Source organism: Sus scrofa, chromosome 9 (assembly GCF_054392235.1).
Source record: "Sus scrofa isolate SSC_HxYL_T2T_F1_AM1 chromosome 9, Sscrofa_HxYL_maternal_Yorkshire_Landrace_v2.0, whole genome shotgun sequence".
NCBI lineage: Eukaryota > Metazoa > Chordata > Mammalia > Artiodactyla > Suidae > Sus > Sus scrofa.
Genome location: NC_139391.1, coordinates 75,402,824 through 75,430,780, shown reverse-complemented (window position 1 = coordinate 75,430,780; position 27,957 = coordinate 75,402,824). Strand labels below are relative to the sequence as shown.

At 38.9% G+C, this 27,957-nt stretch overlaps 1 protein-coding gene across 8 annotated transcripts in view; it reads right to left on the bottom strand.

The window, feature by feature from the left end:
* CDK14 (cyclin dependent kinase 14) overlaps positions 1-27,957 on the bottom strand; it is a 631,911-nt gene that overhangs the window by 549,517 nt on the left and 54,437 nt on the right. Inside the window, exon 3 of one of the 8 annotated variants that reach the window (XM_084976986.1) lies at positions 4,728-4,834. The exons of the other annotated variants lie outside the window; for them this stretch is intronic. The gene's annotated coding sequence lies outside the window, so the exon portion shown is untranslated. The remainder of the gene's footprint in view (positions 1-4,727; positions 4,835-27,957) is intronic. 8 annotated transcript variants of the gene reach the window in all.

Sequence of the window (27,957 nt, the reverse complement as noted above, 5' to 3'; positions counted from 1 at the left end):
AGAGCCTCCCTGTCTTCTTACAGACCAGCAATAGGAGAAAGCAGAAATGTGTGGTGCTATAGACAATCTACAGAAGTTTGAAATCCATGCCCCAAATAGCCATGTCTTAAAACAGTTCATTAAAAACAAAAATACACAAATCAAAAACAAGAATATAGGACAAGAGGAGAATATAAGAACAAGAATATAGGACAAGAGGAGAATTAAAACTCTGACCTTGATGCTGTCTTATAAAATAAATCCAAACTCAAACTTTTGACATGCACACTACTTTCAAATGCAGGAATTTATCCCTCTGCAGAATCCATAAAAGAGGCTTTAATTTTCCATCAGATTCTTGGAAAATGTCTTAAGTGTATACATGGTCATATTATAAAGCACACCCAGGCAAGGCTGAAATCTGCTTTGCCCCACCAAGTTTCAAACCATTAAAACCAAGTAATTTAGGAGTTCCCATCATGGCTCAGCAGAAATGAATCTGACTAGCATCCATGAGGACTCAGGTTTGATCCTTCACCTCACTCAGTAGTTAAGGAGCCTGCATTGCCATGAGCTGTGGTGTAGGTCGCAGACACGGCTCAGATCTGGCATTGCTGTGGCTCTGGCGTAGGCCAGCGGCTATAGCTCCGATTAGACCCCTAGCCTGGGAACCTCCATATCCCGTGGGTACGGCCCTAAAAAGACAAAGACAAGCAAAAAAAAAAAAAATTAAGTTATTAGGCTCCTAATTTGGATCACAATTTTGTCTCCACAAGACATATGTTTCAGTAAGACAATGATCACTATCAGAGTAACTGGAGCTAACTTCTCTCCCACCCACCTCTTCTCCCCCCAGCAAGGACTCAAAGGAACATAAGTGTCCAAATGCTCCAGCAGCTGATCTGAATCACTACATATTATGCATACGTGATATGTGATGACAACGAGACGTGCAACTTAATGTGCTGCCTTGTTATGAAGAGCCAACAGAGGGCATTTGATTAATTTGCCCAACAGATTTCCATGTAACACTGTCTTCAAGAGCAAGACAAAGAGAAACTCATTCTGTCCGACCCCAGGTCTCATCTGGCCACTTCTACGTTGTGATTTTAAATGTATTATTCTTGCTATATTTTATTTCTCCAATCAATGAAGAACTATCCACATGATTTCATGGATGGAAAAATTTAATTATATTATTTGGCAACCTAAGATAACATCACAAAATACGGAGTGTTTTTAAATGAAACATTAGAAAATATAACTAATGATACAATAATATTCAAGTTCACTTCAGAGATTGTCATAAAATCTATGGCAAATATAAACAGTTGTCCTTCTAATGTCGTTAGTTGAGCCAATATTTCACAATATAAAGTCAGACTGTCATTTAGTCCCAAATTTCTCTCTATATATATTTGTATATATAGTGTATTTGTATATAATATATTTAATATATGCATATAAATTTATGAAATTTACAAATACACTTATAAATATGCATATAAATCTGTATTAACTACATAAATAAAATTATGCTTTATATATATTTATGTGTTAAAAGGGGGGTACCATTGCTATAAGCCCCTCATACTCAACTATACAGAGTAATTTTTAATCATATCTAAAACCCTAGGAGAAAAATAATGAAGATAATGGTCTCTGAGAGCCACTGCACATTTCTGGGTTGTACACATCCCTCCTCACTCCAAGGCAGCCTCTTTAATAGCCTGTGGTGACTATATGACAAAAGATCATTTTAAAAAGTCATTCTCGGAGTTCCCGTCATGACTCAGTGGTTAACAAATCCGACTAGGAACCATGAGGTTGCGGGTTCGATCCCTGGCCTTGCTCAGTGGGATAAGGATCCAGTGTTGCCATGAGCTGTGGTGTAGGTTGCAGATGCGGCTCGGATCCCATGTCGCCGTGGCTCTGGTGTAGGCCGGCAGCTACAGCTCTGATTAGACCCCTAGCCTGGGAACCTCCATATGCTGTGGGAGCAGCCCTAGAAAAGGCAAAAAGACAAAAAAAAAAAAAAAAAAAAAAAAAAAAAAGTCATTCTCAAAAATAAGAGCTCCAGTGACTTAAAAAGCAACTCACATAACACAGCTGTACCATGCCAACAAAAATGGGTTGGTTCATTTAAAAAAATAATAGCAATAAAATAAAATAATTTAAAAAAAACCCCACCTCCTCTGATCCAGTAAAACCATTGGGGTCACTTAAGAGTATTTCTTACATATCCACAATGTACAGAGGTTTGAAATATACCAGTTGGATCTTTCTCCATTCTTTGCAATATTACCTATAACTCTCTTTTTAAAAAAACTGCTTTGGATGAAGGTGGTCAAGAGGTACAAACTTCCAGTTACCAAATAAAAAGTACTAGAATATAATGTACAACATGATAAATATAACTAACACCACTGTACATTATATATGGAAGTTGTTCAGAGAGTAAATGCTAAGAGTTCTCATCACAAGGGAAAAAAAATTCTATTTCTTTAATTCTATATCTATGTGAGATGATGAATCATTAAGCTTTCTGAGACAGTCATTTCATGATGTATGTAAGTCAAATTATTTGGCTGTATACCCTAAACTTACACAGGGCTGTTTGTCAATTATATCTCAATAAAAGTGGGAGAGAAAAAAAAGTGCTGTTTCTAGAGATCCTTTTTTTTTTTTTTTTTGCCTTTTCTAGGGCCGCTCCCGTGGCATATGGAGGTTCCCAGGCTAGGGGTCCAATCGGAGCTGCAGCCACCGGCCTATACCAGAGCCACAGCAACTGGGGATCCGAGCCGCGTCTGCAACCTACACCACAGCTTATGGCATGTTTCTAGAGATCCTTGCACAGAACAGATGATTAAAAATTTGACAAAGTACACATTTATTCAGTTTGGAATAACTTCCAATACAGGCTATTAAAGAGACAATATACTGCCTACCCTAAGTCATTCTTATACAAAAAGAAGGGCTTTGAGTAAATTATCAGAAAATTTTATCTAAAGTAACAAGCTTTAAAATGTTATGTGTGAATATGTAATTGAAATCATTTTGTTAATGTAAGTTGCTATCAGTTAATACATTTTAAGCTGATCACACAATATTATCTCTGAGCTACATTTCTTAAGAACTGTTCCGAACTCTCCTTCAACTCTACATAATACAATTCCTTTGGAGACAATTTAGGTGGGCAATTATTTGCTGGCTCTTTTTATTTCAAATACAGAAGTCTGTGAGCTCCTTCTTTAGCTACTGATTATGCTCTATTTTGTAGCCCCAGGACCTGGCACTTAATAGGTAGTCCTAGTATATATCTGATCAATGAATGAACTCATGTACAATGAACCAAGGATGTTTTCTGCATTTATATAAGATAGCTCTATCCTTGCTTTGGGGCAATCCTTCTTCATTAAATCTCATACCTTTAAAGGGAGAAAAGTGAATTTACACACTGTGGGTTCCTCATAACATATCTGAGTAACAAGTTACCCTCAAACTAAAGAGGTTAAAAAATGCCATTAAAAAGAGAAATTCATCCCACTCCAGTTCACTTCAGTAAACAATGCAAATATAAAATGAATACGCGGGAGTTCTCTTGCGGTGCAGCAGGTTAAGGATCGGTCACTGCAGCAGCTCAGGTCGCTGTTCTGGTGCAGGTTCAATCCCTGGGCTGGGAATTTCCATGTGCCATTGATGTAGCCAAAAATGTTTTTAAATAAGTGAAAATTTTACAAATAAAATGAATATGCATGAATACCACCCTCAGGGCATCCACAGTCCAGTGGGGGGAACATAAACATAAACAAATAATAATACAGTGTTAACCATTCCCTTGGTTCTGCTGCTCCTCCTCTCCTCTAAAGCTGTGGGTCAGGTTTATTTATTCGTGTACCAATTTATGTGACGCTGAAGGGTCTCAGCCACCAACACCTGGCTTTCAGCCCAACACTGGCCAAAGGTGCCAGACAAACCACTTTCACTCTCTCCCATCTGGCATCCTTCTGCTCAGCCATGTAGAACCCACCAAGAGCCTTTCCTCCAACGCTGTGACTTCACTGGATTTTCTGAACAGAGGGGACTTCTCTTAAAGCCTCTCTCTCTTTAGATGCTTCTAACAGGACTGTTCAACAAAGGCTGCAGCTTTTCTCCACTTCACTCTTATAATTAGCTAGTAACTGCAGACCAGAAGCTCTGTTCCTAATCCTTCAAACTAATGTTTACCCTCGGTGCTGATTCACAAGCTTTCTGGCCCTGTTGGCTCTGCCAAAGAGGCATCTCTGTGGTCCAGCTGCTTGCCGGCCACACAGCTGGCACGCCTGGGCACCTTCCTAACCCATTCCCCTAACAACCTAAAGAAACAACATGCCCTGGAGTAGAGCGCTAACGCATCAATCACAGAGACCTGACATTCGTAACACTTGCCCCCATCTCTCCTTTCCATAAACAAAGTGATAAAAATCACAAATGTCATTAGGTGGAAAAATAAAGTCCTCTTAGGCACCAAACATCAACCTCAGAGGAAACAGGCTTGATTACACAGCATCAGGGTGCAGATGGGAGGCTCTCCTCCTCGTCACAGGAAGAAAGAACAGCTTCCGAGAAAACATATTACGTATTCTTCTCCCATCACCTCGAAAATGCCAAGTGATTTGATGTTTCCCTCATTAGTGAATACCTAGAAGTGATCTTCGTAAAATGACGACCGGGTTATATTCTGAAACAGAAACCGTGATTGTACAAACCTCACTCTATTTTCTTCCAGAAAGCAGTAACAAAGAGCCAATAGCACAATGACACAGTGTGAAAATGACTTCAGGACTTCAGCAATGTGATTTTAAGATATCGTTGTCTAGAAAAAAGAATAAAATTAGTCTGAAGTTGACTATTATAAGCATCTGAGTTTCACAGTAAGTTTTATAGGAACCCATAAACTTAGGGAAAATTGGCAGGTAAGTGAATGATGGGAAATTATATTTCAGGGATCATTATTTGCAATTCTGACTGCTTAAACAAGATTGCAAACCACAGAGTTTACCAGCTTAGAGCACAATATGCCCTCTTCGTGGATACTTGTCTAAGTTTCATAACGTCAAATAGACCCAGAAAGGTCTTTTTCTTATTTGCTTCCAAAATAAACAGTGACATACCAAATTTAGAAGTATATCCTAAAATGCTTGCTAACATTTCAAAATAGTCAAAGTAAATAGAAAAGAAATTGTAACTCTGTATCTATATACACTGTGGCTTCTCTTCATTGTTCAAGGTGCTGGAAACTCTGAACACATAAAAAATTTGATATACAACCGAAAAAAAATTATGAAGTATGCAAGGCTAGTTTTCCTGGGTTTACTTGTGGCCCTGTCCTTTCTTATCCCATAGCCTTGAAAACATCTGGGTCTGGGCCTGGCACTGCAGCTGCTAACCATGACCCACCTCTTACTGCTCTCCCTTTCCTCACTCTACCCAGCCCTACCTCCCTCACCACCTCCTACAAGGACCCCAGGGCCTTTGTACAAGCTGTTCCCTCTGCCAACACCTCTCTTGGCCTGAAGCCCTATTGCTCCCACATGGCCTTCTCATCATTTTTCCTAAATAAGTTTCTCAGGGAGGCCCTCCCTGGTGACTCCATCAAAAAGATAAGCACCCTCCCAACCTTTTATATCCCTCCCATGCTTTATTTTTTTCTTCTTAGCAATTAATACTGCCAAACCTATCACATAGATTGTATATTCTGGTTATTGTGGCTTCTCCACTAACATGTAAACTCTATGAGGGCAAGGATTTGGGCTGACTGGCTCACTACTATATTCCCAGTGCCTAAGAGTACAGGCATACAGTAGGTGCTCAGCAGGTATTTCCTGAATAAATGAACAAATCTACATAAAGAGTGTTCTGAGACCAATCTACTGGTTTGCCTTCTTAACAAGCTGTGAGGTTTGCTCACTTCACCTCCCAGGACCTTCGCCTAATCAAAAGTTCTGATATTCGGCCTCACCATCTACATCCTCCTCTTCTAGTTTTCCAGGGTTCACTGTTTTAGGTCTTACTGAAAATGGACTTTCACTGTAAGCAACCTAAAATTGTTGGTGAAAGCAAGCAAGATATGAAATATATCTTTATTTATTTATTTTAATCTTTTTATGGCTGCACACATGGCATATGGAAGTTCCCAGGCCAGGGGTCGAATCAGAGCTGCAGCTGCCAGCCTATGCCACAGCCACATCAACGGCAGATCTGAGCCATATCTGTGACCCATGCCACAGCTTGCAGCAACGCTGGATCCTTAACCCACTGGGTAAGGCCAGGGATTGAAGCCTCATCCTCATGGATATACTAGTTGGGTTCTAAACCCACTGATCAACAGTGGGAATTCCAAGATACCTTTAAATAGAAGCAAGATCATGGTTACTGTGAAAGGTTTTCTCTTTCTGTGTGTGTCTTTTTGCAATCTTTGAATCATATTACAAATTCATGGAGAGGTGGCTGATACTTAACTGATGTAGGAAATAACTGATTTGTATATATGCTTACATATGTTGAAAAAAGAATAAACTTCATTGGTGCATTGAATAGGTTCCATTTCTGAGTGTAATTCAAAAAGGTGCTGCTTAAAAGTCAAGCATATAAACCCTTTAGCAGAGTTACAGTTGGCTGGTTATTTCATAGAGCACGTCCCTTCCTAATAACTTCATGATAACCCTCCCCAATTAACTAGAGTCACTTTGTTAGCAATTTAACAAAATTTATATTTCAAAAAAAAGTTCTAAATAACACAGACCAACATTCACCTGGGGCAATGGGGGGAGTCTATTCAGACCGTAAAAGCAAAGCAAACAGATGAAAATAATTAAAAGGAGTTTGAAAACAGAATGAATTAAAAGGCCAAACTAGCCATCTGAGGTATTAGAATGTCTTATATACATACAATAAACAGCACAGTTTTGGCACAAGAACATTTATGCAGATAAATGGAAAATAGTATCTCAAGGGAAAAAAAGAAACCCTACTATATACAAAAGGTTAATACAATGGAAAAGGAACACTAAATGGGCAAGATCCCAGCCATTCCAATTCTCACAACTATCCCCCACCTCAAACCACCTCAGAACTAATGAGATCCAAGTTGTTGATAAGTCAGTATGGTTTCCCCACCACAGACACAACATAATGCGAATGAACTACACTTAATAAACGGGGCTCCTAAAATCGATTCTTGAGGGAGGATAAGGCGAGGGGCCTAACTGAATCTTCTACACCAAATACCAAAATAAGTCAATAAATCCCAGATGGACAAGGCTGGGCTCCACCTTCAGACTGGGGCAGCGTGGCCCCTCCAGGCAGGGAAGATGAGGTAAGAGCAGAGAAATGCCTGGCTTGGCTGCACAGCCCTAGATAGGGAGTGCAGGCAGGAGTCTCAGCCTGTCCCAGAAGGCCTGGAACTGTCAGTGTGCTGGGTAAGAGGGGGGGTGCTGCTTCCACTGCTGGGGGGTGGGGGACAAGTGTGTCGCTGAGGTTTCTACTCACCATTTGTAAAATGGCCTAGACAAAATGTTTTGAAAAATGATCCTTGCACAAACCATAATTATGCATTTGATGATATTTCCTTAGCCCTCTGAGAAGCGAATCATCCCTTAAAACAACTAAATCTCTAAGTTTAAATGTTTTACTTTCCCATTTCCAAGTATAATTATGGAAGCAAATGAAGCTGTGAGGTTAGTAAACAGTTTGTTTCTCCTCTCACCTTGAATATGTCCACATCTGCAGAAATTCATCTTTCATATTCTTCAAGAGGAATTCCCTAACTGATCATTTTTCTCCAGCTATGACGATGCTCTTTCTAGATTGACATGATTTGTTCAGGCTAAAATTAACAATCTAAGCTCTTAGGATCCCATCAAGTTATCCCTAGCCACCTCCACCAGCCAGAGGCCAACTCTACAAGACCCACCCTCTTGATCCTACCCTGGTGGACCCACAGCCCAATGATTAACACATGGTATTGTTTCAAAGGCTCTATTTTTCTTCCTGTTATAGATAACCATATTCTTAAAAATACTGCACCATTTTGGAAGCAGCCTATTCACAAGACTCCTTCAAAATTTCCTTTCAATTTTATATCCCCCTTCCTTATGAACAATAGGCCATCCCACTGTGAACTTGAGCCCAAGACAGCCAACTTGGTTAAATGCCCAAATGTCAGTGTTTCCATAACAGAACATCCATTCCAATGCAATCACCATGATGGAACATTCTGAAAAGAAATAAGAGGCTTGCATATGGAGTGACAAACAAGTTGTTAATTCATTTTATTAGATCCTTGATATCTACATAAAAATAAGTTTTAACTTTGATGTAAGTTTAGTGGATGTCAGAATACTTAAAGATGCATCAATTGCAGTGTTTTATCATTTTACTGGTACTATCAGTAGTAACCATGAAAGCAAAGTAGGGATGTATTGCATAAAATAAAGCCTGATATTTACAGTCTTGTAATTTATAAAAGATGGATTTGTGGTTAGTCACATACAAATAATTCTCCATGCAATGACGTGTGTTGGAATAATTACCATACTGAAGTCAGAAGACGTCTAGAAAAAAAATCTCGTTAATAAACACCATCTACTGTGCCTCTGGGCGATGGATTAACATTTTAAGAGTTTCTTCCAAATTTCATAGCTTGTAATATAACAAAATAAGCAATTTTCATAGGATATGTGTGTGTGTGTGTGTGTGTGTATGACAGTAATTAATTGATGTTCTTTAAAAACTAACCTGGGAGTTCCTATCGTGGCTCAGTGGTTACTGAATCCGACTAGGAACCATGAGGTTGCAGGTTCGATCCCTGGCCTTGCTCAGTGGGTTAAGGATCCAGCGTTGCCGTGAGCTGTGGTGTAGGAGGAGGCTCAGATCCTGCGTTGCTGTGACTCTGGCGTAGGCCGGCGGCTACAGCTCCAATTAGACCCCTAGCCTGGGAACCTCCATATGCTGTAGAAGCAGCCCAAGAAATGGCAAAAACAAACAAACAAACAAACAAAACTAACCTGGACTTCAAAATATCATTTGTGAAGCAAAAATATACTAAGAAAACTTACACAAAAATTTGTATTACTTATAACACTAGAATTAACATTTTAAACTTAGTAAAATATATGATTTCAACACTAAGAATTTCATCTTTCCACATAAAGCTCCAACTATTCAACTCCATTAATCCCCAAGTTTTCTGTTCAACAGATGGATACAAGAATCAAAACGCCCTTGCTGTACAGTGGGAAAATTAAAAAAAATAATAAAAATAAAATAAAAATAAAGAATCAAAACGCTTGTCAAAATATAAATATACAGAAGAAACTAAAAATAATAGAAATTCATAGAAAAACATTGTTTAATTCTACGCAACTGACAAGGTTTGGTAGTTTATTATATAAGTATGATTTATTTTATTTTGTTTCCCAAATAAAAGAGAGACTGGTTGTATTGGAAAAAAGAAAATACATCAAGTGCTAAACAATAGTGACTATGATGTTAAGAAAAAAATTAGTGAGCAAAAATTAAACTATTTTATATTGCGGCCAAAAAAAAAAAAAAAAAATCCAGGTTCTCTTTAGGTACCCCACATGCTACCTAAAACACTGATCTACATACATGTTCATTTCCTCTACTTACTGCCCCACTATGCTCCTTGAGAATCACTAGCACAGAGCCAGCCCCACAGTGTCTGATGGGAGATCCTATCCCTTAGGCAGACTAGAATGATAAGAGTGTGAGAACCACTGTCTTGAACAAGGGTATGTCTGAGGGAGTAAATTAACAATTCCTTAAAGTGGAACAAGTTGAAAAGCTTCAGCTCAGTAACTTGAACTAAATTCAAGCTTCTGAATTTTTTATCTACTCCTTAGAAATAAATACAGTTTTTGTGTTTTTTAAAAAAGGTCAGCCAGAACTTAAACTATGGCAAGTTAAAATGTTTCTGACATGAGAATAATTTCCCAATGACTCATATATTACATTCATGTAAGAATAAAATGTATTAACATGTGTTTACAGCAGTATTCATCCTAATAGTCAAAAGGCAAAACAACACAAATACATATCAACTGATGAATGGATAAACAAAATACGCTATATCTATACAATGAAATATTACTCACTCATAAAGAAGAATAAAATACTGATGCCTGCTGCAACACAGAAGAATCTTATAAGCATTATAGTAAATGAAAGAAGCCAGAGGGACTTCCTGTTGTGGCTCAGCAGGTTAGGAAACCCAACTAGTATCCATGAAGACGCAGGTTCGATCTCTGGCCCTGCTCAGTAGGTTAAGGATTCAGCGTTGCCATGACTGTGGTATAGGCTGCGGAAGCAACTTGGATCTTGAGTTGCTGTGGTTGTAGTGGAGGCCAGCAGCTACAGCTCCAATTAGACCCCTAGCCTAAGAACCTCCATATGTGGCAGGTTTGCCCCGAAAAAGAAAAAGGAAAGGAAAGAAAGAAAGAAAAGAAAAGAAAGAAAGAAAGAAAAAAAGAAAAGAACAGACACAGAAGCATAAGGCCACACACTACAATGGGTATCATTCCATTTAAGTAAATGTGTCCAAAATAGGGAAATCCATACATATAAAAAGTATATTAGTAGTAGCTTCAGGCTGGGGGTGGTAAGGAGAGAAATAAAGGGGTGAGAGGTGGAGCACTCAAGGTTTCTTGTTGAGGTGATGCAACAATCTAAAATTGACCAAGGTAGTGATTGCAGAACTCTGAATATACTAAAAAATCACTGAACTGTATACTTTAAATGGTATATGAATTATATCTCAATAAAGCTATTACTTGAAAAAAAAGAATATAGGATTTTCATATCCTTACACTCTATATTTTATATGCCTATATCCTTCTATTTTCTTCTCTCCCAGTTTTATTCAGATCTTACCCCCTCCAGTCATCTTTCTACACTAGGGCCAAGTAATTCCAAAAGTTCGATTTTCCTCCCACCTCACTTATTCCCCACCCCCAGCCCCAATAAACTACATTCAACAGTGAGTGTAACTGACAGGCTAGTCTATTCCCAAAGCTCTGTCAACGGCTCTTGGACACCAAAGGGAACAGAATAATTTGCAGCTAGCTTAAATACAGCTGTCTTTTTGTGTCATCCTGAGTTTTGAACAGCAAACTCTTAGAGAGTGCATGTCATGTTGATTTAGTTTTTCTTTTGACATACCACTAGTAAAAGTGCCAAAAGAATTTCTTATTTGTTAGGTAAGTTTCATAACCACAATAGTGGTGAATTCATCAGAAACAATTTCACTGAGCATCGGGAAAGCGATGAAGAAATAACCAATGGTGTTATATGCCAAAGTCTGAAGGAGAAAAAGGCATAATCACTCTTCCTTCCATGACTCCATCAGCTGTCCTCTATTCAGTCACCCCAAATAACAGACAAAATTAGAAAATACGGGCTTGCCATCCAAATGAAACTTCAAGACATGTCCTCTTTTATTTTATTTATTTATTTATTTTTACTAAATTATAGCTGATTTACAATGCTGTGGCAGCTCCTGTGGTACAGGTAAGTGACCCAGTCATATATACACATACATTCTTTTTCTCGTATTATCATCCATCATGTTCTATCACAAGAAATGGATATAATTCCCTCTGCTGTACAACAGGACCTCATTGCTTATCCATCCTAAATGTAATAGTTCGCCTCTACTACCCCCAAACTCCCAGTCCATCCCACCCCATCCCCCGAACCCCCTAAGCAACCACAACTTTCTTCTCTATGTCTGTGGGTCTGTTCTGTTTTGTAGATAGGTTCATTTGTGCCATACTGATTGTCACACAAACAGATTTCCCCTTCTGAGCTTATTCTATATAAAGATTTTGAGTGCCTGTCACTGCAAGAAGCAAACATTAGAGTCAACTTTTCCTAAGGAGAAAAAAAAGTTCTACCTTTATTTTGTTGGCTTACATCTTAATATTTTCATAGTTACCTCTGACAATCTCATCTGAAGCTACAGTGAGTCTACATAATCTCCTTATTCCTGAAGTTGCAGAGGGCAAAAGATGGTGGCTTAGGAAAGATCAAAAATAATAATAATAGCAATAATAATCTGAGTTAGAAAAAAGAATATGTGGCTTCTAATAATTGTTTGATCCCCATTTCAGTATGCCTGAAAATCCCAAAGGCTGGAAATAGGTGTGCCGAGAATCTGTAGAAGGACCACAACTTCCCGCCAGATTTAACAGACACAGGGAGCACAATCTGGATGAAAAGTGGCAGCCATCCAGCCATTCCAGTGGAGTCTGGGTACCAAACTCAGAATGACGAAAACATCCAGCTGGCAATTTGCTAAACAAAAGGCTCATCCAAAAAAATTCCTCCTCTATTCTTTACTTTTTCCTCAAGAATTTTACTCCAAGCCCCACCAGCTTTTGTTCCAAAGAAAGTAATTCTTAATAACGAGCTGCAGTAGGAGAAGATATGAAATAGAAGAAAGGCTGCACTAAGAATAAAGAAACCAAGATTATATTTCCTTGTCTATTGTGTGACTTTGGGTCCATTCCATAGCCTATATAAGCTATAATTTTTTGCTCTGTGAAATAAATGAGTTGGACTGAATGATCCTGAGTCTGTTGGGTTAGAATAACATAAAGCACAATACACACTGCATCTTTATCTCAAAAATACACTAAATAAAATAAGGTTCTGAAAACCTTAATGCCATTCCCCAAATTACAAATTTTCTGACAACCTACTACAGTTATTTCTGATCTTCTCTTCATGGCTATTAGAAAAGCACCATTATGGCCCCTTTGAAGGTTAGTGCCAGACCACTGGTAGAGTGGAAATGACTTCCACAGGATGCAGTGGAAGAATCACTTTTGTTGTTTACAAAAAGACTTAGTGAAGGCCAATTCATCTTTCAACCCCAAATCAGGAATTATCTCTTTGAGGACTTTTCCCACTACCCTAACCCTCCCCAACAGTTATCCTGTTCATCTCTTTTACTACAGACAGCTTACTTTTACATTTGTCATGTATTCATTTCCTTGTCTTTCTGTTTCCCTTCTAGGTTGTCAAGTCCATGAAGGCACATAGCATCTTACATATCTTGTATCTTCAGCTTCTAGCATCCTCTCTGTGTAAGAAACACAACTCTTTCAGCTATAAATCTGAAAAGGATTAAACACATATCTCATGTATCTAAGGGCCAGCAGTAGTCTAAACTCAAGGCAAAGCTAGTTTCTGCTATTCGATGGATAGTTAGGAAGAGTTCATCTCTCAGCTTACCTTTCCCCATGTTGGTTTTATAAACAGACACTTTTTCCCAGTGATAAGACAGCAATATTTCTAGGCTATACCAGTTTTCTTTCTCGCTAATTCCAGGTTATCTCTCTTATGATCCGTTGTGGGTCCATGTGCTTCCTGGAACCAATCACCATGGCTCTAGAGCTAAAACTCTCATTGGCCATCGGCCAAATCAGCACAATGTGCTCACTCCTTGAGCAGGAATATGTGTTGTGAGGTCAGCGAGACTGTGTTATAAGGACAAGGACAAAGACTATGGAAAAGAAACTTTTCCAGGAAAGCAGAAAGAGTAGGCAAGGAAGGTAAAAACAGCAGATGTCCATTACAACTTGGTTGTTTGCTTAATTAAATGTAATCACATTTGTAATAAAGACTTTGTTCTCTCATAGCCTCTGATTATACTACTCCCGAGTACACAAACAGATTCTAATAAATTATATCATGATTAGCTTAGAACGGAGAAGCTGGAGTCGGGGGCGGGGGAGGGGGCCACAAGTGCACACGGACAAAGAGAAATCAGCCATCTTTCAATCACCCTGAAAGCTGAAGCTAAAAATGCTACTTTTAAGAGTAGGACCCCTTCCTTATATCATATACAAAAATTAACTTGAAATGTATCAAAGTCTAAATGTAAGAGCTAAAACTATAAAACTCTCAGGAAAAAAACACAGGTGTAAAGCTGCATGACCTTGGATCAGACAGTGGTTTCTTAGCCGTGATGCCAAAACAATAACAAAAAAAAAAAAAAATTGGTAAATTGGACTTGATCAAATTTTGAAGCTTTTATACTTTAAAGAACACCATCAAGAAAGCGAAAAGACAAGCCAAAGAAGGGGATAAAATACTTGCAATCAATGAATCTGATAAGGGACTAGCATTCCAAAATATAAAGAACTTTTGCCACTGAGTAATAAAAAGGCCACCCACTAAAAATGTCCATCAACAGATGATTGGATTCAGAAGATGTGGTATATATACACAATGGAATACTACTCAGCCATAAAAAAGGATGACATAATGCCATTTGCAGCAACATGGATGGAACTAGAGAATCTCATACTGAGTGAAATGAGCCAGAAAGACAAAGGCAAATACCATATGATATCACTTATAACTGGAATCTAATATCCAGCACAAATGAACATCTCCTCAGAAAAGAAAATCATGGACTTGGAGAAGAGACTTGTGGTTGCCTGATGGGAGGGGGAGGGAGTGGGAGGGATCGGGAGCTTGGGCTTATCAGACACAACCTAGAATAGATTTACAAGGAGATCCTGCTGAATAGCATTGAGAACTATGTCTAGATACTCATGTTGCAACAGAACAAAGGGTGGGGGAAAAACTGTAATTGCAATGTATACTTGTAAGGATAACCTGACCCCCTTGCTGTACAGTGGGAAAATAAAAAAAAAAAAAAAAAAGCAAGGCAAGGATCTGAGAAGAAATACAAATGGTCAATACCCAAAATGAAAAGGTGCTTAACATTAGTCATTAAGGAAATACATACATATCAAAACCACAATGAGATACGACTTCATACCCACCAAGATGGCTAAAATCTAACAGACAATAATAGGTATTGGTGAGGTTACGGAGAAGTTGGAACCTCATAAGTTGCTGCTATGAATGTAAAAATGTTAACATCACTTAGAAAATAGTTTGGCAGTTCTTCAAGAAGTTATGTAGAGAGTTATCATATGACCCAGCAATTTCACTCTTAGGGATATTCATAAAAGAAATGTAAATATATGTCAACCCCAAAACCTGTACATGAATGTTCATAACATCATGTTTCATAATAATCAAAAAGTAGAAACATTCCAAATGTCCACCAACTGATGAATAAACAAAATGTTAAATATCCATACAATGGGGTATTACTCAGCCATAAAAAGAGAAAAAGTACCCATACATGCTACAATGTGAATAAACTTTAAAAACATTAAGTTAAATCAAAGAACCCAGTCACAAAAGAACGAACAGTGCCCAGAATAGGCCAAATCTAGAGACAGAAATTAGATTAGTAGGGGGAGGAGAAAATGAGGAATAATTGCCAATGAGTATGGGTTTCTTTTGGGAGCAATAACAATGTGCTGGAATTAGATGGTGGTGATGGCTGCATAACTTTTTGAATACCCTACAAACCACTGAATAGCCCAGTAAAAAACTGAATATTGTGTTACATGAATTACATCTCAATATTTTTCAAAGTTTGAATATAGACTAAGTATTAGACATTACCAAGAAAGCATCATAATTTGTTTAAGTGCAACAACATGACTGCAGTAATACAAGGCAGGACCCCCTTTTGTGAAGATGCACACTGAAGAGTGTGAAAGTGAAGTGACATGACATCTTGGATCTGCTTTACAAGAGTTCAGCAAAACAAGAAGGTAGAGAATAAAAAAAATAAAAAATAAAAAAAAAAGAGAGAGAGAGAGCCAAAAAAAAAAAAAAAAAAAAAAAAAAAAAACACCAAAAAAACCTCTTAGGTCAATACATGCCCTTGAATGGAGGAAAGAGAGGCTGAAAGAGAAAGGTAAACATACAAAATAATAGAAGTTGATATCTAACAAGAACTCCATGGAGGTTATCTTACTTTTTCCTCAAGATAACACTATTTTACCAGCCATACATAACAGGAGAAGAAACTGAGATTTAGATCTTATGCTCTGGACCACCTGCTCCGTAGATCAGCTGCGTGATTCCTTCAATGTCAAACTGATCACAACATAATCAGATCTAGAGATGGAACCTTCTGAATCCCACTTCTGAGTTCTCTGGTGTTCTTTTCCAAGCCTCTAGTTTTAACCTAGTAAAATTCTATCGGTCTTGAAAGGTCTCCTGGGGAGGTAGAGGGGCAGCTGTGGTTCACTATGAGGACAAGGACACTGCTGCAGAGGTACCGGGAAGTACCCGTTGGTGCAAAGAGTCCTGGAGACCACCTTTCAAGACCAAATTTTAATAACTGTTGAATCTGGATGATAAGATTCATAAATACCCTCTTCTCTACTTCTTGTGTTGGAAATACTTCACATAAAAAGTTAGTGGGAGTTCGCTTCATGGCTCAGTGGTTAACGAACCAGACTAGGAACCATGAGGATGCAGGTTCGATGCCTGACCCTGCTCAATGGGTTAAGGATCCGGCATCACTGTGAGCTGTGGTGTAGATGTCAGATGCGGCTTGGATCTTACGTTGCTGTGCTGTGGCTGTGGCGTAGGCTAACAGCTGCAGCTCAGATTCCACCCCTAGCCTGGGAACTTCCATATGCCTCAGGTACAGCCCTAAAAAGCAAAAAAAGAAAGAGGAAGGAAAGGAAAGGAAAGGAAAGGAAAGGAAAGGAAAGGAAAGGAAAGGAAAGGAAAGGAAAGGAAAGGAAAGGAGGAAGGAGGGAAGGAGGGAGGGAGGGAGGGAGGGAGGGAGAGAGAAAGAAAGAAAGAAAGAAAGAAAGAAAGAAAGAAAGAAAGAAAGAAAGAAAGAAAGAAAGAAAACTAATTGTGATATAAAGCTGCATTTCTTGTGCTTTGACTATGTGGCAATAATCAAGCAGCATTATTAATAATGTAAATAATGAAATAGTGAAACCAAGTTGTAACATTCATTCAAAGAAATGGATAAACTCTGTCATGATGTTTCCATTATTGATTTAGAAGACATCCTTTCCTAAGTTATTTCCTCTTATTAACCAAAACCATGTTTTAAGGCAATATTTGCCCCAAACGACATTCCCAAACCAAGCATTCCTCAAGACTTTAACAGATGTTCTCAAACAAAAGTGTTCCATTGTCAAATAAGTTTGAGCTACATTGAGTCAAACAAAGCTAATGTATTTGCTACACTAATTCTGCAATGTTAATATGTTCACATGTACTGCGAGTCATCCAAAAGGAGCTATGACATGCCTAATTTGGGGAACTCACGTAAATCCACTTATTTATATCTATTAAACTCACAAAATACTTCTCTTGCAACTCTGGCAGAGAATCAGAATCATTTCTAGAGACTGACATAAATACATTTTTTAGGGTTGGTTTTTTTTTTTTTTTTTTTTTTTTTTAAGATCCATCTTGAATCAGAGTTTATATTCAAGGCAAAGGGAATAACTAACAGTTACCAGGATGCAAAAACAAAGGGGCCCAAGAAGCATATGAGAGTAGCCTCCTATTACTGGGCAACAGGACAACATGAGGGCAGGAGAACTGGCAGAAGATGAGGGTAAAGGAGCCGGGAGGGACCAGACCTAGAAGGGTTTTACTAGGCTACAGAGTTTAATGGGTTAGCAGTGGAAAGCCACTAAAGGACTAAACAAGGAGCGATGTAGTCAAACCTGTAATTCTTTTTTTTTTTTTTTTTTTTTTTTTTTGGTGTCCCCAAATATAGATACAGCCTCCCTGAAGGATGATGATTTGTTCTGGATACGTCGTTCGCCTAGATTAAAAGGGATTTGCCCATTGAAGCAACTGCCCAGTCCACACTGATAATCATTCCAACTTCAGCCGAGGCACAACTCACTCATGAAACTACTACTATTGGCTGCAAATGCAAAAATTGTAAATGTGTGATTCTACTGTATTGCACACATGGAAAATACCTCTCCAAAATCTCTTTTTTCTCTGATGCTTGGAGTTCTAGAAAGAAGAGAAAGCTTTCAGGATAGGCTGCCACTTGAAAGAATGTTCCCTCATTACTTAAAAGCTACTCTAAAATCATTTCCCACATGGCACTTTCAATTATCGACCCTGACTGCAGCTGAAGTTAAAAACTGTCCCCTTACTGTGTGGCTGGGATTTGCTTTTTAACTGGTTTGTTTACCATCCATCATGCACTTAAAAATAATAATAACAATAATAATTAGCTGAGAGCATTTAAAGAGCTTGTGATTTAACTTAAAGTCTGGATTTCTTGAGTTCCCTGATATTTTTATAGATTTGACAATGCTGAACTTGGATTTTTGCAGGATATAATCAGCTATCGATAAAAATAACAGCACTTCCCTAGATGAGTCTTCCAAAGGCACCAAGCACCCCCCCCCCGCCCTGCACTTTGCACATTCATATTCATGCAGTGTGGACAACACTTGGCTTTATTTTTATTAAAAAAGGTAGAGACTAACCTCAATTTCATCCAAAAAAATTTAGGCAGTTTATCAAATTAAATTACATAACATAAGGTCACTAACAATAAAAACAATACTCACCAATTAAAGGGAAAAAGCAAATCGATTTTCCAGGTATCTGGTAGATATGATTATGTAATATGCAGTAAGTAAGTACTACAGTTGAATCCTGACTTTGCCTAAATATGACTTCAGATTTTTTCAAGTAAAAATTTTAGGGTTCCAAGACAGAGCTGAGCTGAATTTTTACCCAAGAACTGAGTTCCTTCAACTATCTTTCTTTTTTTTTTAGGTCTTTTTAAGGCCATACCCCGCAGACTACGGAAGTTCCCAGACTATGGGTCAAATCAGAGCTACAGCTGCTGGCCTATGCCTAACTACCTTTAATCTTAAGATCCTTGCAATTTTTCCATCAAGCAGAGAGCGGACTCCATATACTATGCTCTTGCCATGGGTTATCAACCTGAACCATGTAGGTAACATCTAATAAAAGATAAAGGCCATAAATCACTCATGATTTATGACTGATCATCTTTATCAGAGGTATTAAGTTCTGTTGGCTCTTCCTTTAGCTGCCTCAGTCTTAAGAGTCAAACCTCCTTACCTCTTTCAAAAAGGTAAAACAAAACATTTTATAGTGGATGTCTATATACACTCATAATATCATCAGGCTGGAAAGAAACAAGGGAGACTTGGAGAAATTATTTGGTCAAGCTTTTTTTGTCTTCAGGAGGGTGACTGGGATAATTCAGCCTTATAATTATCAGGTAAATCTAGCACAGAGTAAAGGGGGCCAAAATTCCATCTAAATGTCAGAACCAAAGAGTCACACGGTCTCTCCTTGGGGTCTTAAGTTTCACAGAAAGATGCTTTTTCCTTTCCCTTGATTTGCCTCACACTGAAGCTCAAACACTCCGCTCCAAGGGGTTAAACTTGTTGTAGATGTCAGGTGGCTTCAGGATAATGTCTAAGATCCTTTGGGTTCTGTGCCACATAAAGTTGAAAGATATAAATTACTGCACCCCTTGCAAAAGTAAACAATCGTGGAAGAAAAAAGTATATTTATATTGACCTATTTTCACAGTTCATCACATCTTGAATTTTTTTTAAATATTCATTAGTTTCAGTACTAGTACAATTTAGCAACTTTGCTGATTTCAATCCTTCCTTACCCATTACTTTATTTGAAGGCTATTTTTTTTCCTCCTTTCCACAACATTAAAAACTCCTCAAGGGCTAAAAACAAGTTTATGTCATTCACTATTATACTCCCAGAACCTAGCACAGCACCTGTCATAGACTGTATAATAAATACTGAATGAATGAATGCTCCTTACCTACTATTAGTAACAATGTAATTTTAAGCAACACTCAGAGAAAAAAAAAATGCCATTAGAAAGTTTTTAAGCAAAATGTGAGAAAAGCAAAAATTTGTCACAAAAAATATTAGAAAATACTACATCTACAAAACAGAAACAGACTCATAGACACAGAACACAGACTTGTGGTGGCCAAGGAGTGGAGGGGGGGAGATGGACAGGGCGTTTGAGGTTAGTAGGTACAAAAGATTACATTTAGAATGGATAAGCAATGAGGCCCTACTGTACAGCAGAGGCAACTACATCCAGTCTCTTGGGATAGACCATGACGGAAGATAGTATGAGAAAAAGAATGTATATATATGTATGACCGGGTCACTATGTTGTACAGCAGAAACTGCCACAACACCATAAATCAACTATACTTTAACAAACTTAAAACTAAAAAATAAAAAGAAATAGCCAAAATAAAACAAAATAAAACCATCCAGATTGATAATGTAAATACCTTCCACTGGCTTCAGACTCTTTAGCTGTAAAAATTCAGTATTTTTTAGAGAGCAAGTTCTATGCTGCAGAGCAAAGGTATGATAAATTGCAAGCAAGTTTCCTTGTGGCACAGTGGGTGAAGTATCCCACATTGTCACTGCAGTAGCCTGGGTTGCTGCCGTGGCAGGGGTTTGATCCCTGGTCCAGGAACTTCTGCACGCTGCAGGTATAGCCAAAAAATAAAAAATGATTATTTAAAAAAATAATAATAAATTGCAAGCATTACCAAGGAGCTCTTAAACCATGAAAATGATGGAAATTTGTTTCGGTTTTATTAAAGGTGACTAAAGGTTGTAATGAATTTTTAGAGAGACCTTCTGAATAGAAGAGTATGGCCAAAAATCTTAAGCAGAAATTCTGCTAATAACAAGTCAATGAGTGGGAATATCTCTAGTTTCTTGCACTAGAACAACAGAGACAAAGGAGCAATGGCTTCTCAGGGATCAGAAGCAGAAAGCACTAACAGAGCTACTGAGATTAAAACCAGTGACTGAGAAAAAGGCAAAGAGGTTCCAATACCCGGCAGGAGAAGACCTGCTTCTTGGTCCCTTGGATGACCTGTTCCATTAGTATCAACAGCTCCTTACTGAGCACCTGTTAGATACTCGGTACTAAGGAGAGAGTGATCCAAAATAAAGACAAATCTGAATGCTCTTCCTCAGAGAAAGCAAATACGTGACAAACCTGTTTAAATAATTCAAGATAATACACATGAAGAGACAGAGAGGGATACAGGTGTGTTATAGTTTATATGGTGAGAGATTTATGGAAGTTGAGTAATGTGGGAAGGGGGTTTTCATAGAAGAAACAGAACTCTACCTGAGTGTGTGTGTGTGTGTGTGTGTGTGTGTGTGTAGACAGTCCACTCAAAGCAAATGGAAGAAAAAGCACCTCCCACCTGTGTGCTAAGGTTGGTTTCACATTCTATTTCCTTCAACCTCCATAACCGTTTCATGAGTATATATCCACTTAGCAGATGAGCAAACTGAGCAGGTGGCCTGAGCTGAATCAGTTTGCATGGCTATGAAGTCAAGAAGCCCAGATTGAAATGCATGGTTATCTGGTGCCAAAGTCTCTAAGAACCTCCTAATACAAAGTCTCAAGATAATTGTCTAAGCCTCTCTACAGATATTGCCCCTGTTATACATGGGTTTTAAAAAACTAAAAGGACACTTTCAACACATAATGCCATCAGCTTGTGGTTGCACAGCATCTACTCTATGCCAGATGCTGCAGCAAGTACTTTCCAAGCACGCCTGCATCCGTATGAAAAAGAAAATAAGATTTTTCACTCAGACTAGAAAACTGAAGCACACAGAGGGTAATGGTCCAAGATCACTCTGCTAGTAAGTGACAGGGCCTTTTAGAAGCATATTTCATACCACTTCAAAAAAGCGTTCACATGAGAATCACCACAATTGCACAGGCAGGTCTCTGGCCTCTCCCGGAGCACCTGGCCCAGGAGAGAACTGAGCAGGCCTTAGGTTTTCCAGGCACAGGGTGCTGGATCAGATTTCACCACCCATCACTTATGTCACTCTGCACATGTCATCTAGCTTCTCAGGGTCTCAGCTGTGACACCTGTAAAATGAGAAACTGATGATAAATGACACCAGAATTTCTTCCACCCCTAACCTTGTCTGTGCTTTAAATCAACAGACTTGTTTTACACCAACGTGCCTAACTACCAAACATGTGGCAGAAAGCAAAGAAAGAAAGAAATCTAAGCATGAACAGTGATCTAATGAGTCGAAGAGCAAGTATACATTCACCATAACCTGTATGAGCAAAATGCATCCTTCTGGTTCCCATCAACCCAAAGCGAAGAGAGTTATTTTAATCTCAGTTAGAGTCACAAGCTTAAAGTATTCCCCAAAGTACCCAGAAAATTGGTTAAAATAAAGAGAACACAAACTTTTTGTCCCAAGTGAAGTGACTTCACAGAGATAAGTGCCAACTTATCCATCGTTGAAATACAATTTTGTTTGTCTTTCCTGGAAGTGTCCTAAGACTCTGGCCAGACACAGCTCTAGCAAATAGCATGTTTAATCTCTTTGTAATGCAGGAGAGTGCCTTGCAGACTCCTAGGGCAGCTGCAGCAACTGCTCGTTACCCTGCCAGAGCAGCTGGAAGCAGGGCTGGCCTTGCTGTGTGAGAGAGAACAGACCCTACCCAGCACCAACACTGTGCAGACCTTCAAGCAACAACAGAAGGATCAATCCCAGCAACAGTGGCTGCACTAACACAAATCAGGCTTCAAAGCGAAGAAGGCTTGGTGAAGCCCTAGCACGCCAGGGTTAAAATTCCTTTAAACCAGTCACCAGATGACTTACAGGGATAAAACATGTCATGAGAACCTGGGTGATAACAGTGAGAGTTTGGGTGAATGCCAAACCAGACACGGAAGGCATGTGGTTAATTAAGCACAGCGTTATCTGAGTATTTGGAGTTCAAGACCTTGTCCTATGAAAGGCCCAACTTCAACCCTAAGACCAAGCACGCATTCCAAAGAACTTGGAACGACAGGTTCTAAGAACAAGACTAAGAGCCAAATTCAGCACTGGGACCCCAAATGAGCAGCTGTGCAAGCTGTGTACTGCACACTTTACAGAAGCTATCTAAGACATATTGTCCCCTGCAGTTGTGTACCTCCGTGGCCCTGCTCAGCATGCTTCTAAAACCCGCAGCAAGACCAGAAAGAGAGCCGCAGCAGCCACAGGCACCTTCTGCCAACAGAAATTCTGCAAAATATACTGGGTTTTTGTTTCACCTTGAGTAGACCTCAATAGGCAAGTCTCAACCTCTCAAGTTTTCACAGCAATTCTGCAGCAGACACAGAATTCAATTTGCTTGTATCTCAACATCTGTCAAGAAAGGTTTTAGAATCACTGGAAAATGACCCAACAACCAATGTTTCATCTCTAGGTGCCCAGTGGTACAGCTGAGAGCACCTCATGCAGTGGCTTCATGCCATGGTTTTGCCACTTTCTACTTCCTTAGACTCCAGAGCCACTGTTTTTCGGCTGGGCTGTAACACAACATTCATGAACCAGGAACAGGAGTTTCCAGGGTGGCTCAGTGGTAACTGAGCTGAGGTGAGGTCACAGGCGCAGCTCAGATCCCGTATTTCTGTGACTGTGGTGTAGGCCAGCAGCTGCAGCTTCGATTTGACACCTAGCCTGGGAACTTCCATATGCCACGCATGCAGCCCTAAAAAGATCAAAAAAAAAGAACCAAGAGCATTTCCTCCTAGTTGGCACATTCACCAGAGATGTGGGGGTAAAAGTTAGTGTGCATTTCTCCTGTGATTCAAATAGTTTTAAGGGAAGGTCATTCCAAAAAGTCTTATGGAAAAGTCCAAACCACCGAGCACAATATAAGAAAAGTTATTATTTTTAAATGTTACCTGAAGCAATTCAAACTAGGTTCCTGAAAGTCCATTGAATTGATTACAGTTTTTAAATCATAAACTTGAAGAAAAAATATGCACCTATCTGTACTGTACTGAAGATGTACATATATTACATAGTAACACGTGTTACTTTACCTGCTGGTCTGATAGATCTCTGACATATATCTCCTCCACTGCACTTAGCACAGCGCTGGGAACACATTAATAGTTGCTAACACTTAATGATTGTTTATCAGGCACCAAACATGATTCTGAGGCATTTTAACATTTGATCCTCACAACAATAATAGGAGATAAGCAAAACTGTTATTTCCATCTTATAGAAGAGGAAACTGAGGCTTGGAGAGGGTAGGTCACTTGCCCAAGCCACAGAGCTAGTAAATAGGAGAGCCATATTTGAGTCCAAGGGGTTGACGCTAGAACCTATGCTCATAGCCGTCATGTTATTGTTTCTCAACATTCTACATACTCAATATATGTTGCTGGAATGTGTCTGCATGGGTCCTTCATTCAAAGTACTTTAAATGACTATCTTCTTCTAAAGAGATCATTTACTTTATGTCACGGATGTCATTCATTTCTTAGAAAATCCTATCTGAAGTTCAATCTTTACCCACTATTTCACAAACATTTCCTAACAAATGGAGTCCAAATTAACAAGGTTGTGCTTTTATTATTAAAAAAAAAAATCAATTCAAGGTTCCTTCTGGTTAAAAAAAGAACAAAAAAGTACCATTCTGGGGAGTGACGTTGACAATGAGGAAGGCTATAGAGATTTCCTCTCAATTTCACTGTAAATCTAAAAGTGCTCGGAAAAAAAAAATGTTTAGGTGGAAAAAAAAAGTCAGTGCAAAGGATTTACACACACACACACACACACACACACACACACACAGTTCCCAGCTCAAGGGATTCCATCCCCTCTGAGGACCCTGGACTGCTGAGCTCTTTGGGAACTCCTGAAACTTTCCCACAGCCCTTTCTAGCATTCTTGGAGCCTCTGCTTCATGTCTGCTTTATATCATTAGGTGCATAAGCTCCCTGAAGACAAGAACAACTAATACACTTTTGCAATCTCCTTAGCACCTAGCATAGAAAATACACACCAGAAAATATTTGGATGAAATAGGAGAAATCGAAGCCATATCACAAATGTAGAGATTCTTATTCCAGGATTCCCCCTCCCCCCTTTTAAAAGGTACTGTAATTCAGGGTAATGCTCTTGCAGGCCAAAGTACATCATGACCTTATTTTAATAAGATCACTTCTGGCAACATTCACAGAGTTAAACTACGTGTATTTTTAAGGAGTAGTTTCAGACTGCTGTCATCTCAGCAGGAACGTCTATTTATTGAACCAAAAAAAAAACCTCTATCACTTTAAAATGCTGCTGTTTCTTGCACAAAGAGCAGCAGAGAGGCATGTAGTCCAAACCTTTAGGATCTGAACACAGTAAGGCCCGGAAAAATGTCATAAAGCAACAGAGATTATTGTCCTGCTTTGGGTTCATAAAGTCCCCCGCCCAAGGTATCAATAATACTCAGAAATGCAGATTCTTATTTCAACTGATAGTCTACCAACAATGCCGAGTTGTCCATATCACACTGGAATTGAAACTTATATAAATACCAACCTACATATATTTTTTTCACATATGAAAAAAGACATAAGAAAGAAGAATGTCACACATTTTTTTAAAAAATCTGTTGTCTTAAATCTATACTCCACTGTAACACTAATTCACTAGTGGAGAGAAACCACAAGAAACAATGAAGAACCAATCACATTTATCAAACAGAAACTACTCTTACCTCAAAAATGCTAAACACAGTTACCATATGACCCAGCAATTCCATTCTTAGGTGCACACCCAAGCAAAATGAAGCCATATGTCCCCACAAAAACCTATTCATGAATGTTTACAGTAGCTTGATTCATAATAACCCCAAAGTCATAACAACTGAAATCTCCACCATCGGAGGAATTAATACACAAAATGTGGCATACCCATGTAATGGAATACTATTCAGCCATAAAAAGAAATAAAGTACTGATACATACTTCCAACATGGATGAACCTTGAAAATGTGTTAAATGAAAGAAGCCAGTCACAAAGATCATACAATGTTATGATTCCATTTAATGTGAAATCGCTACAATAGGGAAATCTATAGGGATAGAAAATGGATTTGTGGTTGCTAGGGACTGGGGGGGGGGTGATAATGGGCAGTTTCTCCTAGCAGGCACATTTTAGGGTGATGAAAATAGTATAAACCTTTAATCTAATTATAAGAAAACTTCAGACAAACCCAGATGGAGAGACTTCCTACAAAATAACTGATGCTACAGTGTGAACCAAAATTAGATCCTTTGACAAAAGAGAAAGAGCAAACATACTGGACCAGCTCTACGACTTTTACCCAGGCACTTATGTTCTCTGGGCAATGCTTTCCTCACAGCAAAACAGGAGTTCATGGGGTTATTATAAATTGAATAAGAATTAACTATCCAGTGACATCTCTAACACAAAATAAACAGATGCTCAATAAATTGTTATTTCTGTTTTTGTTGTTAAATATGCCAGGATGTTAAGATAAAATTAAGAATTCCCGTTGTGACTCAGCAGTTAATGAAAGAACCTGATTAGCATCCTTGAGGATGTGGGTTCCATCCCTGGTCTTGCCCAGTGGGTTAAGAATCCGGCGTTGCCGTGAGCTGTGGTGTAGGTTGCAGATGCAGCTCGGATCCCGCGTTGCTGTGACTCTGGCGTAGGCCAGTGGTTACAACTCTGATTGGGCCCCTAGCCTGGGAACCTCCATATGCCATGGGCGCAGCCCTAAAAAAGACAAAAAAAAAAAAAAAAAAAGATATAAAATTAAAAATGAGCCTTCTGGCAACCAAATGACTCACTTGAGCTGTGCTGTCCAGTACAGCAGCCACCAACCACAAGGGATTATTTTAATTAATTAAAATTAAAAATTCAGCTCCTCAGTTCCAGACACCACTTTTCACATGCTTAAAAGTCACAAAAGTCTAGTGATTATAGTAATGGGAGAGAACAGATCCAGAAAAATATCAAAAGATGAATTTTTGTAAATCATTATCATTACTGCTCTAGAGACCTGAAGATACCCCAGTGAAGTGGTACATGTTAAACTTTACTTCTAGCTTTAAACTTTCACATCTAGCCAAAGACACCTGAGTATCAACCACTAAAAATTCTGTCAAATCTGGAGTTCCCGTCGTGGCTCAGTGGTTAACAAATCCGACTAGGAACCATGAGGTTGCGGGTTCGATCCCTGGCATTGCCGTGAGTTGGGGTGTAGGTTGCAGAAGCAGCTTAGATGTGGCGTGGCTGTGTTTGTGGCGTAGGCCGGCAGCTACAGCTCCGATTAGACCCCTAGCCTGGGAACTTCCATATGCCTTGGGAGCAGCCCTAGAAATGGCAAAAAGACGGAAAAAAAAAAAAAAAGAAAAGGAAAGAAAGAAAAAATTCTGTCAAGTCAATAATAAGATGGAGGAAAAATTAAGGTATGTTCACAGGAAATATCTGCAAAACATATTTCAAATGAGAAGAAATAAAAATACATCAAACCACATCCAAAGTCCTGATCACAGTTGAGTGGACTAGGCTGTTAAATAAGCACTTCCAAAGTGTAAAAGCATGACAGTCTCCTACTATTACAAGGTGAAAAGGAGAAGGAATTAAGTAAATGAGCAACGGCAACCTCTGAAATCAACCAAATGTTTATGACACCAATTTCTCATCCATAAATTACACCTTTTAGAAAGTATTTTGAAGTATCTAGTTCTCAGCAACTATTTCTAATTCACTCTTTATCAGCTGATGCCAACACAGGGCAGCTTAAATCTCCAAGAGCAGTGAAATGTGTCATATTTTTTTGTTTTGTTTTGTTTTTTGGTTTTTGGTTTTTGTTTTTGTTTTTTTTTGAGGTACATCTGGGCTGTTGTTTTTGGGGGTTTTGTTTTTTTGTGTTTTTTTTTTGTCTTTTTGCCTTTTCTAGGGCCGCTCCCTGCGGCATATGGAGGTTCTCAGGCTAGGGGTCGAATCGGAGCTGTAGCTGCTGGCCTACGCCAGAGCCACAGCAACATGGGATCCAAGCCGCGTCTGCAACCTACACCACAGCTCACGGCAACACCGGATCATTAACCCACTGAGCAAGGCCAGGGACCGAACCTGCAACCTCATGATTTCTGGTCGGATTCGTTAACCACTGCGCCATGACGGGAACTCCATATTTTTGCT